Here is an 11,658-nt window from a genome sequence, read left to right as displayed (position 1 = left end):
CGAGGGGCCAGATGGCCTACTCCTGCTCCTAGTTCTTATGTTCTTATATGATTTTTTTTATAGCTGATACCTTTGGATTAAACTTAGTTCTATATTTGCAATTTAACCATGTCTTAAATTTATATAAAGGATATAGATGTGAAAAATGGTTGGGTCGATGGATGGATGGGTGGATGGGAATCTCATCCTATAGTCTCTTATCTGAAATGCTGCAGCTGCAAAAGTTATACCTCCTGTGATCATTCCATACAGTTTACCTCACACCTTTGGAGGTTTCATCCTTGATTCATCTCTGTTCTTTAATCCCTTGCTTGGAAAGATCTATAATTCTGAACTTGTCTGTATTTCACCTCGTGGGAATCTACGGATAAAATACCCTAAACCGATGTCCCCACTTGGCAACCTGAAGCAAAGAAAACTTATGAACTGATGGATGTAGAGTTGAACTGTTCATCTCATTCACACAAAAAGGCATTCATTTCAGGATCAGGTTGAAGATGTCAGTAGTTGGGGGTCATTGAAATGACCTGAACATTTTTGAGGATAAAGAGATGAGCATGAAAATCAGTTTTACTAATGAAATAACTCACCAGTAAATCACAGCATGTTCAAAATACTGGTCTCTCTAGACTGAAATGCGTAGAACATTAACCAAGTGTTCTGATGTGAAGCAGGCAGGATCTTTATTCTGAAAATCTTCCAGTTCCTAGTGAAGGCATGGATTATGAAGAAAGGCTGCCGAAGAAGTTAGGTTTTATCTTGACAAGCATATTTTAGCTTTTCAGAATCTATTGGCTGAACTGCTTACAAATATGAGCTGTTCAATACTGTGAAACAGACCTCCTAAGATCTGGATTTTGAGGCTCAACTGAATATTAATGTGTCCAGAAATCATTTGCTTCCTGAAGAGATACAAAAATGGACAGTATTAAGGTGGAGAGATCTCTGGGTCCTGAAAAGAGACAACAGTAACCACAAACAAATGACAAGATGTGAATTTCCTTTGAATTCAGGGATTGAGTTGTTTTGTTAGTTATTCTGCTTTGGTTTGTGAGCAAACCTTTGATAGTTTCTCATTTTAAGAAACTGGCTTTGCTGGGATAAGATTGCACAGCTCCATTGATTTTCCAGTGATCTTTTCCCAGTGGTTGCTCTTCATGTGAGAATGTTGGAAGGCCAAAAGACTGAGAGTCATCATAACCAAACCTATTCCCAACCTGACGTGTACACAATAGCACTTTCCACTAATGGTCTGTAGCAATTAGAAACTGAAAGGATGCTTTTTAGTTTTACATCATGGATAGTGATTTGTCTGTAGAGGGATATAAGTAGGTTAATTTCGTAGATAGGGCATAATTGGGATAACGTGAGCTTATCCACTTTAGCATGAAGAATGGAAAAACAATATTATTTAAAAAAGCAATTGCACGACTCCATAATATTGTGGGATCTGGGTGTCCTGAGACATAAATCACAAAAGCTAACTTGTAGATACAGCAAGTGATTGGGAAGGCAAAGAGATTGTTGGAAAGGGTGCAGTGAACTATAGAAACGTAGGAGCAGGAATAGGCCATTCATCCCATGGAGCTTGCTCCACCATTGAGTATGGTCATGGGTACCTGTTTCAAATACCGCCCCAATGCTTGCCTCCCACACTGTCCCCAAGAGAACAAGTCGGAAATTGTTGCAACAAGGTGGTGGTGCGATTGGAATACTGCTGGAATACTTTATACAGTTTTTGACTTCTTGCATTACGAAGGATATACTTGTATTTGAGGCAGCTCAAATAAGGCTGACTAGGCTTATATTTCGGCTAAAAAGGTTGTCTTTCAAGGAAAAATTGAGCAGGTTGGGCCAAAACTCATTAGATTTTAGAAGAATTAGCAGTGATCATCCTGAGGCTGTTCAACGAGGGCTGGATGCTTGAGGATCCAACAGGGAATTTTCCTTTGGGGCAATTAGGGAGCATAGGTTCAAATTACATTGCCTCCCATTTAAGAGTGAGAAAGAATTTCTTATCTTGGAGTCATTAGTCTTTGGAATTCTCTTCCATGTAAGCTAGTGGAGGCTAGGTGCTTGAATATTTTGAAGTCTGACATATTGCAGATTGACAGGCAGGAAGTGGAGTTAAGGCCACAATCTGATTAGCCACAATGGTGGAGTAAGTTTGATGAGATGAATGATTTCTGCTTCTATTTAATATCTTTTGGTTAGGGCAGAGATCTGTGGATTTCTGATATGCCAAGAGAACGGCGGAATATGTGAACAGTGCAAGAAAGTAAATTGAAATGAAGCCTTAGCACAACAGTCTCAAGACGCAGTCTCACCTTCTCTTTCTATAGCTCATGTTCTAATGAACCTGATCTGCATGACTCACTATTTCAGCACAAAGTTTTCATTCTCAATCTCAAGAAGCCAGTTTTCCTTTTTATATTAGATTGCAACCATGACTTTTGAGTTGATATGTAGCGTTTTCATGTCTGGATCAAACTCCTGCATCTATTTAGAAATCTTTTCATGATTATCTACACTGGAATCATAAACTTGACATGCTGGCTTAGTGTTTCAGGATTGTTCACAAGGAAGGGAAACCATATCTTGCTTTTGTGTGGTTCCTGATTTAAGATGGCTTAAAGAATCACGTATACAGTGAAATGTGTAACAATCTTATCTGTGTACAATTCAAGGTATTGTCAATCTCACTCTTCCACCATGATAGCCATGAAATGTGACTTCCTCCCACTAGCCAGCATTTCTCCCATTCCCATATGAATTCCTGAGATCAAAGCCAATAATACAATTTCAAAGGATGCCATCTCAGTGGCACTTTACCATTGTGCCCAGATGCTCGGTAAAGATTCTAAATGTCACCTATTTTCCTTATGAAGCATCTCCTTGAGATAAAGACCAGATTCTATTGTCTTATTGATTATGTTTTGTATCTTTGCACTTGCTTTTATATGCACATGTGGATCCCAAATCCCTTTGCTCCTTCACAGTTTCTAACCTCTCAAGTTTAAGAAAATATTCTGATTTGTGTTTCTTCTGGTTTGAAATGATTGATTCCTCAATACATCATAACCCATCACAATCTGTTGAAAATTCATACTTTCTCAAGCGGGAGACAAGGGAGGAAGTGAGGTAGGAAAAAAGAAGCACATTCATTATGTCATGAAGGCTAAGGATACAGAGGTGAAGAGCAAAGGTTGTTAAGTACTTCAAACACATAATAGGGTAACTTTTGGGACAGTGGATGTTTGCTGGGGAATATTGCAATCTGAGAATAAATTTCATATTGAGTAACAGATTGACATCTGCTTTCCTCGTTCATCATGTGCCTCACAGAATGCATTGATAAGGAGAGAATGGTAGGAGGGAGAGGAACCAATATGTTCTTGTCAATCCAATAGTATGGTCTACTGTGACACAAGGTCAACATTCCACAAATTAATATTTGTTTTGAAAATAACAACGTTCCCAGTTTCATTTGAACCCAAATGCCAAAGTTGTGCCGACTGATTTGATTTGTTTTATAACTTCTTACTCCCTTACTGGGTGTAATTTACCAATTTCAATATATAGCTTTCTATTCCTTTACTTCCAAATATACATGTTTTATACTGATCCGTAGAGAGCACCAGTTGTCACAACTCACCAATAACAGAATGCTTTCTTGACTCCTACTCTGTCTTCTACCATTCACCTAATTACCAACCCATGTCAAAAGGTTAACTCCAATACTATTTAGTTTCATTTTTAAGGATAATCTCTTGAGTAGAGCCTTACTAAATACATTTTTACAAGGATACATAAATGAATAAAAATATTCCCTGTCCACTACGTTATGATCTTCAAAACGTTTAACTAATTTCATCGAATTTAAACATTTCACCTGGAGTTCCTCCCTAACAGCATTGTGGATCAACCCACAGCAGGGTAACTAGGGATGGGCAATAAATGCTGGCCCAGCTAGAGAGGCCCATATCTCACAAATGAATAATAAAAATCTAACAATACATAATCTACATGCATTACAATAGTGGTAAAAATGCTGTATCAATTTTTGAATATCATCATCTAATTTTAATATTTTGAGCTTTCATAAAATACATGGGTATTAAAAAAGGAAAATGGTTGACTTCAGATGCCACTGTGGTCACCTGATCAAGTTCAGACAAGCTCATGAAGCCATCAATTATCAGGAATCAATCTGACGTAAAATTAACATCATTATAAAAAAATCAATGAAACTCAGAATCTGCTTCTCTTGGCTAATTCATATTTTTCTGGAAGTTTCACATACTGGGTTGAAAGTCACATGGGTTATCCAGCTTTAGTTTCGAAAAAAAAGTGAAGCAGACATGGGAATACACAAGTGAACTGTATTTCAGCTAAGGTTTTTGGCAAAGAGATGGAGAAAGAGAATGGATAACAGCTTAATGCACAACTGGAAATATTTTTCTTTCTCTCACTGTTTTTCTAAGCCCTGCCATGATAATGGCCACAAAAGGCAAGCCATCCATTCACTGAGTACTCAAGGATACATATAAATTTTACCACCAGACATCAATTAAACAGTCATGGTCTCAGATTAAAACCTAACATCCATGAGTTCTAAGGACAATTTAAACAACCTATAACTGATCTTAAGGTGTAGAGCTGGATGCACACAGCAGGTCAGGCAGCATCAGTGGAGCAGGAAAGACCCAAGGGTCCAGATCTGAAATGTCAGCTTTCCTGCTCCTCTGATGCTGCCTGGCCTGCTGTGTTCATCCAGCTCTACACCTTGTTATCTCAGACTCCAGCATCAGCAGTTCTTACTATCTCTCTATAACTGATCTTCCTTTTTTTAAAAAAATAAGGCACTGTCTCCTTTTTAAGCATTGAATCTCTTGTGTGTTTGATGTCATGTTTTATTTTTCTCAAGGCTAGTAATAAAATTGCTTTTGCTTTCATGCAAAATCTGGTAATTGGCTCCATAATTTGAGCTAATGAGCTACAAATTAATTGAAGTGTGATATAGCTGCCTACTTTAAAGAATTAAAATCACTTTTTCTGATGACCAAGATGGATTAAAAAGGGAGCCTATTCATTCTTGCTCACCTGGTTGTCACATTTACTTTTTGTTGCTCAAAATGTGGCATCATTATAACATCGAAGGTATGGATTTTTGAAAAGCTCATCCAGTTGTTATGAAGAAATTGTACCAGCTTGAAAGTTATTGCACATTTAATAACTGTGAGTCAATGAAGAGATAATACCAAGAAATACACTGCATTTGCTTACGCATAGACCAAGACCTAAAATAGTGATTCCTATTCATTACTGTCATTCCATTGAAGCCTATTATTGTGATACAGGAAACTAAATGAAGCAAGTTTTTTTTAAATTTATTCATGGGGCATGGGCATTACTGGCTGGCCAGCACTTACTGCCTGGCCTAGTTGCCCTTGATAAGGTGGTGGTGAACAGCCTTCTTGAACCACTGCAGTCCATATGCTACAGGTCAACCCACAATACCATTAGGGAGGGAATTCCAGTATTTTGACCCAGTGACAGTGAAGGAACAGCCATGTATTTCATACAGCTGCTTTGTCCCGGATGCTGTCAAAGCTTTTTGAGTGTTTGTTGGAGCTGCCTTCCAGACAGTGGGAAGTATTCTATCTCAATCCTCGTGCGTTATAGATGGTAGACATGCTTTGCGGAGTCAGGAGATGAGTTGCCTCACTGAAGTATTCTTCGCCTCTGACCTGCTGTTGTAGCCATTATATTTGTATGGGTATTGATAATAGGGGATTCAGTGATCATAATACCATTGACTGTCAAAGGGCGGTGGTCAGATTGTCTCTTACTGGAGATGGTCAATGCGTGGCAGTCGTGTGGCGCAAATGATACTTGCCATTTGTTAGCCGAAGCCTGGATATTGTCCAGATCTTGTTAAATTTGAATGTGGACTGCTTCATGTCACATGACAGACATCCAGTACAAATACTACACCCTTGCTAATACTGAAAGATTCAGGTAGCAATAACGTCGTATTTTTGTGAGACTAGTTATCATAAGTTGGTTTTGTAAAATGTTCTTATTATTTTTGGGCTACAGTTGTCTTTTGTAGTAATTCCATTTCCCCTAGAGCCACAAGTCCGCTACAAACCCCAACCCTGCATGATTACTCATTACCAACGGCAACACATTGCTCATAATTTATAAGCTACTAAATTAAAATAAATGTGAAATCGTTTTTTATTCTTGAGGCTCTGGTTTCCTTTTCATTGTTGGTACTATTTACTGTTCGGACAGAAGTTTAAAAAGTTTAATTTTTTTTTGGTTCTCACTATAAATCCTTACATAGGGATTGATGGGAAGACATTGGTCTTTCTCTCCATCCTTCCTCCTCCTCCTCCTCGTTCACTCTCCAGCAGATACAAGGTCATTGACCTGAAATATTAATACTGTTTCTTTCTGCATAGATGTCACCGGTATTTCTGTTTTAATTTCACATTTCCAACTTCAGCATTATTGATATTTTGATAAAGAGTCAGCTAGACTCAACATTAGCTTGCTTTCTCTCCATGGATGCTGCCTGATCCGCTGTGATCTCCAGCATTTTTTGTTTTCAGTACAGATTCCAGCATCTGCAGTAATTTTAATTTTCTCCAACATTGATTTTTGAATATGTTTTCCATGGTGTTCTGTCATGGTGTACTCTGTGTATTGTAGTTGGAGGAGTGTAGTCAAACTTCAGCCGCCACTAGGAATCATCCTGTTGTAGACTGACCATTAAAGCTGGAATTCCTCAGTGACGCAACTTAAAAGGTAGATCTTTGCAGGGGAAACTTCAAAGTAATCCATGTTGAGGTAACTTCATTGTTTGTTTGAAGTCTCTACCTTTTTGATGTATGCTTTATTTTACAAATGTTATTTTAAATGAATGTAACTCTCCTGTGCAAGAAAGTGCACAAATAGGAATATGTACTGAAGGAACATGGATCGTCGTGGCATATATCATAGGAATGACCGCTGTCAAAATCTTTCACCAACAATTAAAAGGAACAGGAAAAGGACAAAACAAATGCTGCATGTCTAAAGTATGTCAAGTAAATTCGCTTGCTATTGTTCTGAAGCTTTTCTGATTAAATGATTTAGCAGCACATTTCTCCAATAGGTGTATAGTTCATATTTTGCCCTGAAACCACAATGTTCCTATGAAGTGGAATGCTGAAAAAGCCACTGCCAAATAAATTATTTATATCTCCACTACATTTGCTTAAAAAGTATATATTTATTTGAAATAATTGTACATGTCAGTGCCAGATGTTTGTTAAACGCCATTTTAAATTATTTAACTTGTCTCCCTAATTTTGAATTATGTTGCCAAGCAAAATAATAAAGTAGTCTGTAGCCCAAATTTTCTGCCAACCAGTTGCCGAAGATATAAAACAGGTGACAAACTGAAGAAGTGTTAAACAGGAAAGATCTGACTCAGCAGTAAGGGACTGCCTGTCGAGATGAAGAGATTATCATTACAGCTATGTGTTGTTATATAAATATTTGGGTTATGCACTCTCTGGAGCGTATTTTGAAAATATTTTAATTCTTATCCACTGACATCAGGTATTGTTAACCCTAGAGAAATCTAGCAATCTATCAATATTTGTAGCAATTATTTAAGCTGACACGCTGCCATCTGCTTGAACAGACAGAACAAGGGAGGCAATATTTAAATTCCAGTCTCCTTACATGGAAGGCATGAACAACAGATCCCTTGGAGATAACCATTTGAAAGAATTTCTTTTCTTAATACCAAGCTGTAACTAACAACATCGCTGTGCAAGAACAAGATTATATGTCCAAAATAAACACATCTTTAAGAAGCAACATGTTAAGCGCTTGTTGTTTTCACATCTTTTCAACGAATCTTCATTATCAAAACATAAATAATTATTTTTTAATCTTTACTACATACATTTCATGTTCCAATGTAGATAGATGGATATCTATGCATACACACATGTAGGTTCTCAATTGACTGTAGTTTCAAGCAACTTTGTGCAATTTCACAGATAATGAGAAACATGGTGTGAATTTATGTTGTCTATTCCTTTTATTGCCTTCACTCATTTCTTTGTGTACCTGCTGGCATTTCAAATGTGAACACTTCCAAGTGTCAGCCATGGCACCCTTTGTAGAACTTCCACCTCTGAGGCAGAAGGTTGTTGTTCAAATACAACTCACACCTTGAGCACAAATTCACAGCTCATACTCCAGTGCAGTACTGAGGGAATGCTGTACTGTCAGAGGTGCCATTTTTCAGATGAAACATTAAAATATGATTTCATCTGCTCTTTGTGGTGATCCTTCAGCACCATTTTGAAGAGCAGCATGGAAGTTATCCTCAGTACTATGGCCAATATTTATCTTTCAATCAACAACATAAAATCAAATCATATTATCATAATTGCTTTTAGTTGGAACATGCTCCTTTTTGCTACCACGTTTCCTACTTTACAAAGTGCGTATACTTAAGCAATTCTTTATTACCTAAAACACCTTGGGAAGTCCTGGAAGTATAAAAGACATTATATAAATGCAAGTCTTTTAATTCTCATTAGGTTAAAGCACTCTGATCATCCAAATGTTGCTCAAATTTTAAAAGTGTGAGACAAAAATTATTTTGCAACAACCAAAGCCAATGTGTTGCAGAGCTGAGCAAGCTCTTAACACCAGTAATCTAATTGGTAACTTCTGTTGAGACCAGGATTGTAAAGCTGCCAGCTTTGAAAAAAAATGTTAAGTTTGTGCATTTAAAGAGAACCCTTGCTAGTTGGAAGGTGGCATATTAAACGTAACACCAGCAGATTAGATTCAGCAATCAATTTACTGCACAGCATAAGATACCATTTAACCAGATAACTTCCCTGCTGATTGTAGACTAGCAATTCCACTTCACTAATCACAATAAAGAATGCTGTTGACGTAGCTGAGGTAAGTGCCTGCTGACTTTAATAATCACATCTGAATGGGAGAACCATATTGAAGCAGTATTGTTAACAAGCTTTTTTGGGTCCATTGAGTGTCTGCCAGCGAAGACACAAATGAGTGAGCCGAGAAGCTTCGAGTTTACCAACCAGCCATTCCAGAGCCAATTAATCTTACGAGCAAACTCAGAGTAACAACCAGGAATATTTCAATGGGGAATTAAAGTGAATAATTCTGAACAGGGCATACATTCGAACTTAATAGAAATTAACTGTGCAATTTGGGTACTCTTTTCTGAGGTCCATAAATGTATACAGCACAGAAAAAGACAATTCAGTCAATCGTGTCAACTCCATGACAGTTTCAAGTATAATCACACAACCTTGTTTTCTTCCCATAACCCTGTAACTTGTCGGCTTCCATTTTTTGACAAACTACTCTTGTAAAGATGCTGTATTATTGGCCTTTATCATTAAGTGGCAAATCATTTTTTCCTCCAAAAACTCTGTATAAAGAAGGTTCTCCAAAACAATGTTCTCACAACAGAATCCATAATTACACTGTCATCCAATTATTCCCCATAAGGAACTGATACGTTCTTCAGAGACAACACAGGGTGGTGATTAGAAATAATCTTGTATATCAAGGGAAATACTAGACATATTCTATTAATTTTTTGGATCATTCTTCTAACTTGGCGAATTGCCACCCATGACAATTCTGCAGCTGATGGCAGGAAACAGTTAACCAAAATCCAGTGTTTTTTTTCTTGAGAACATTTTTGTTTGCTAAAAATACTTCTGCCAACTTTGGTTTTGTAGTTACGATGTTGTGACATAAATTTCTTTTCAAAATACGCCATTTTTAAAAAAAAATAATCTTTTGTCCTGCATTCTCTGTTTCCTAGCTGGAAAAAGCAGTCTTGTCCTAGGTCTCTGCAATTGCTAATATTTATCTTTGCCATGCTTTCCTTGTACATGCTGTGACACTTTGCTTTCCACATTTATAATTGCTATATTTTAAGAATGTTTAAACAAAACACCAGTAATGTTATCATGAAATATTTCTCTATATGCAGAACAGTACAATCATGCAGTGCAACTTACTTAGTAGTAGTGCTGGAATCCAACTGTTCCATCTTAGAATTAATCAATATTTTATCAATTAATTTACAAAATGTTTGTTTTGATATGGCTTGGTGTGGTAAGCTGTACTGTAAAGATTTGGGGTGTTATTTGATTCCCTCTGTGATTGTCAAACCTGGTCCTCAAGCTACCCTACAGATGCACTCAGCTGAGATTGGGACTTACCGGGGGCAATGTATTTAAGTGAAATTCCTGTCAGCACTGTTTTCACAATTATTGTCCTGTTTGTTTAGTGCACAAACAAATTGTGTGCAGATGTTTTAACCAGTATTTTACCAGAGAAAATCTTTGTACTTTTTTGTGGAGCAAGTTATTACTTTTATGCAGCAGATTTTTATGATCAGGAATGCATCATGTGAAAGGGCAATGGGAACAGCTTCATAAGAAATTCTCAGAAGAAAAATAGACATATATATTCAAAAGAAAGAGTCAAACTAATTGAATAGCTTTTTTTTCAGAGCTAGCATTTGTACGATTAGCCAAATGGCTTCTCTTTTTTTGTGATTCACAATTATGAAGTCCTAATTTACCACTTGAAGGAGTCATGTTGGTATACTACAGGTGTGCACAATGAGCCCATTGCTTTTCAACTGTAGTGAGAGAAGAATGAAAGCTGTTACTTGATACATACAAGCTACATGGGAGTGTAAAATGATAATGTATAGCAATGTGCACAAAACCTGGTCATCGCTACAGAATAAAATACTGCATTTATTTGTGTAAACAGAGGAAGAAACCTATCACGAAGAAGGGTCACTGGACCCGAAATATTAATTCTGCTTTCTTTCCACAGATGTTGCAAGACCTGTTGAGTTTTTCCAGCAATTTCTGTTTTTATCTGTGTTACAAGAAACCTATTGCTCCTTCTGATCAAGTGCTACAGTACACAACTATTTAAATACTTTTCTTGACTCTTTATCATATCTGTAGAAATCTCATGATTTACCAATATACTCCACTTGTAGAAAGTAATCCATTTTACAAAACTTTTTCAGCATAACTCCCATAACAAATTGTAAAGTTCATTGCTGCTTTGTTTTAATCTAACCTGCAGATAACAATTTCTTAATACTTTGACATTAATGGTAAAATGGTTAGTAATAAGGGTTAATGTCCAATCATGTTATGGCCCAGGAATGTAAGGGGTTTCTCCTGGGAATTACGTAACTATTTTTAGCCTTATTGAAACAGAGAGGAATAAAAGTGAGTACTGCTGGATACATCAGTGACCCATCACACACTGTTCTGAATATCTGTGATGCTGCTGCTGGAAATTGTCAATTTGAGACCAGGTATTTTTACAACAAAGCAGAAAGGGAATTTTTAAAGAAGTGTATAGTTGCCCTCAGCCATTCCTGCACACCACCCAGCAAACCGTTTCTAACCATCTTCGTGGGAACTTGGCACAACTGATCCAGCTTCTTTGCCACTTTAAGCATAAGGTTTGAGGGGAAAGGAGGCATTCCTAAAAATGTGCTACCAGGAGTAGAATTTGTTGCTGTTTTTAGCAAGTTTTATTAACAGTGTTTGGGCA

General features: G+C 37.1%; 2 protein-coding genes across 2 annotated transcripts in view; one reads left to right on the top strand and one right to left on the bottom strand.

Annotated features, from left to right (window-relative positions):
- The window catches only part of mcph1 (microcephalin 1), a 265,997-nt gene that overhangs the window by 168,653 nt on the left and 85,686 nt on the right, over positions 1 to 11,658 (top strand). The gene's annotated exons all lie outside the window — the stretch shown is intronic.
- LOC109931991 (angiopoietin-2) overlaps positions 1 to 11,658 on the bottom strand; it is a 70,297-nt gene that overhangs the window by 57,107 nt on the left and 1,532 nt on the right. The gene's annotated exons all lie outside the window — the stretch shown is intronic.

Source organism: Rhincodon typus, chromosome 5 (genome assembly GCF_021869965.1).
Source record: "Rhincodon typus isolate 14 chromosome 5, sRhiTyp1.1, whole genome shotgun sequence".
Classification (NCBI taxonomy): Eukaryota; Metazoa; Chordata; class Chondrichthyes; order Orectolobiformes; family Rhincodontidae; genus Rhincodon; species Rhincodon typus.
The sequence above is the reverse complement of the archived record's forward strand: the minus strand, read 5'-3'. Positions and strand labels throughout refer to the sequence as shown.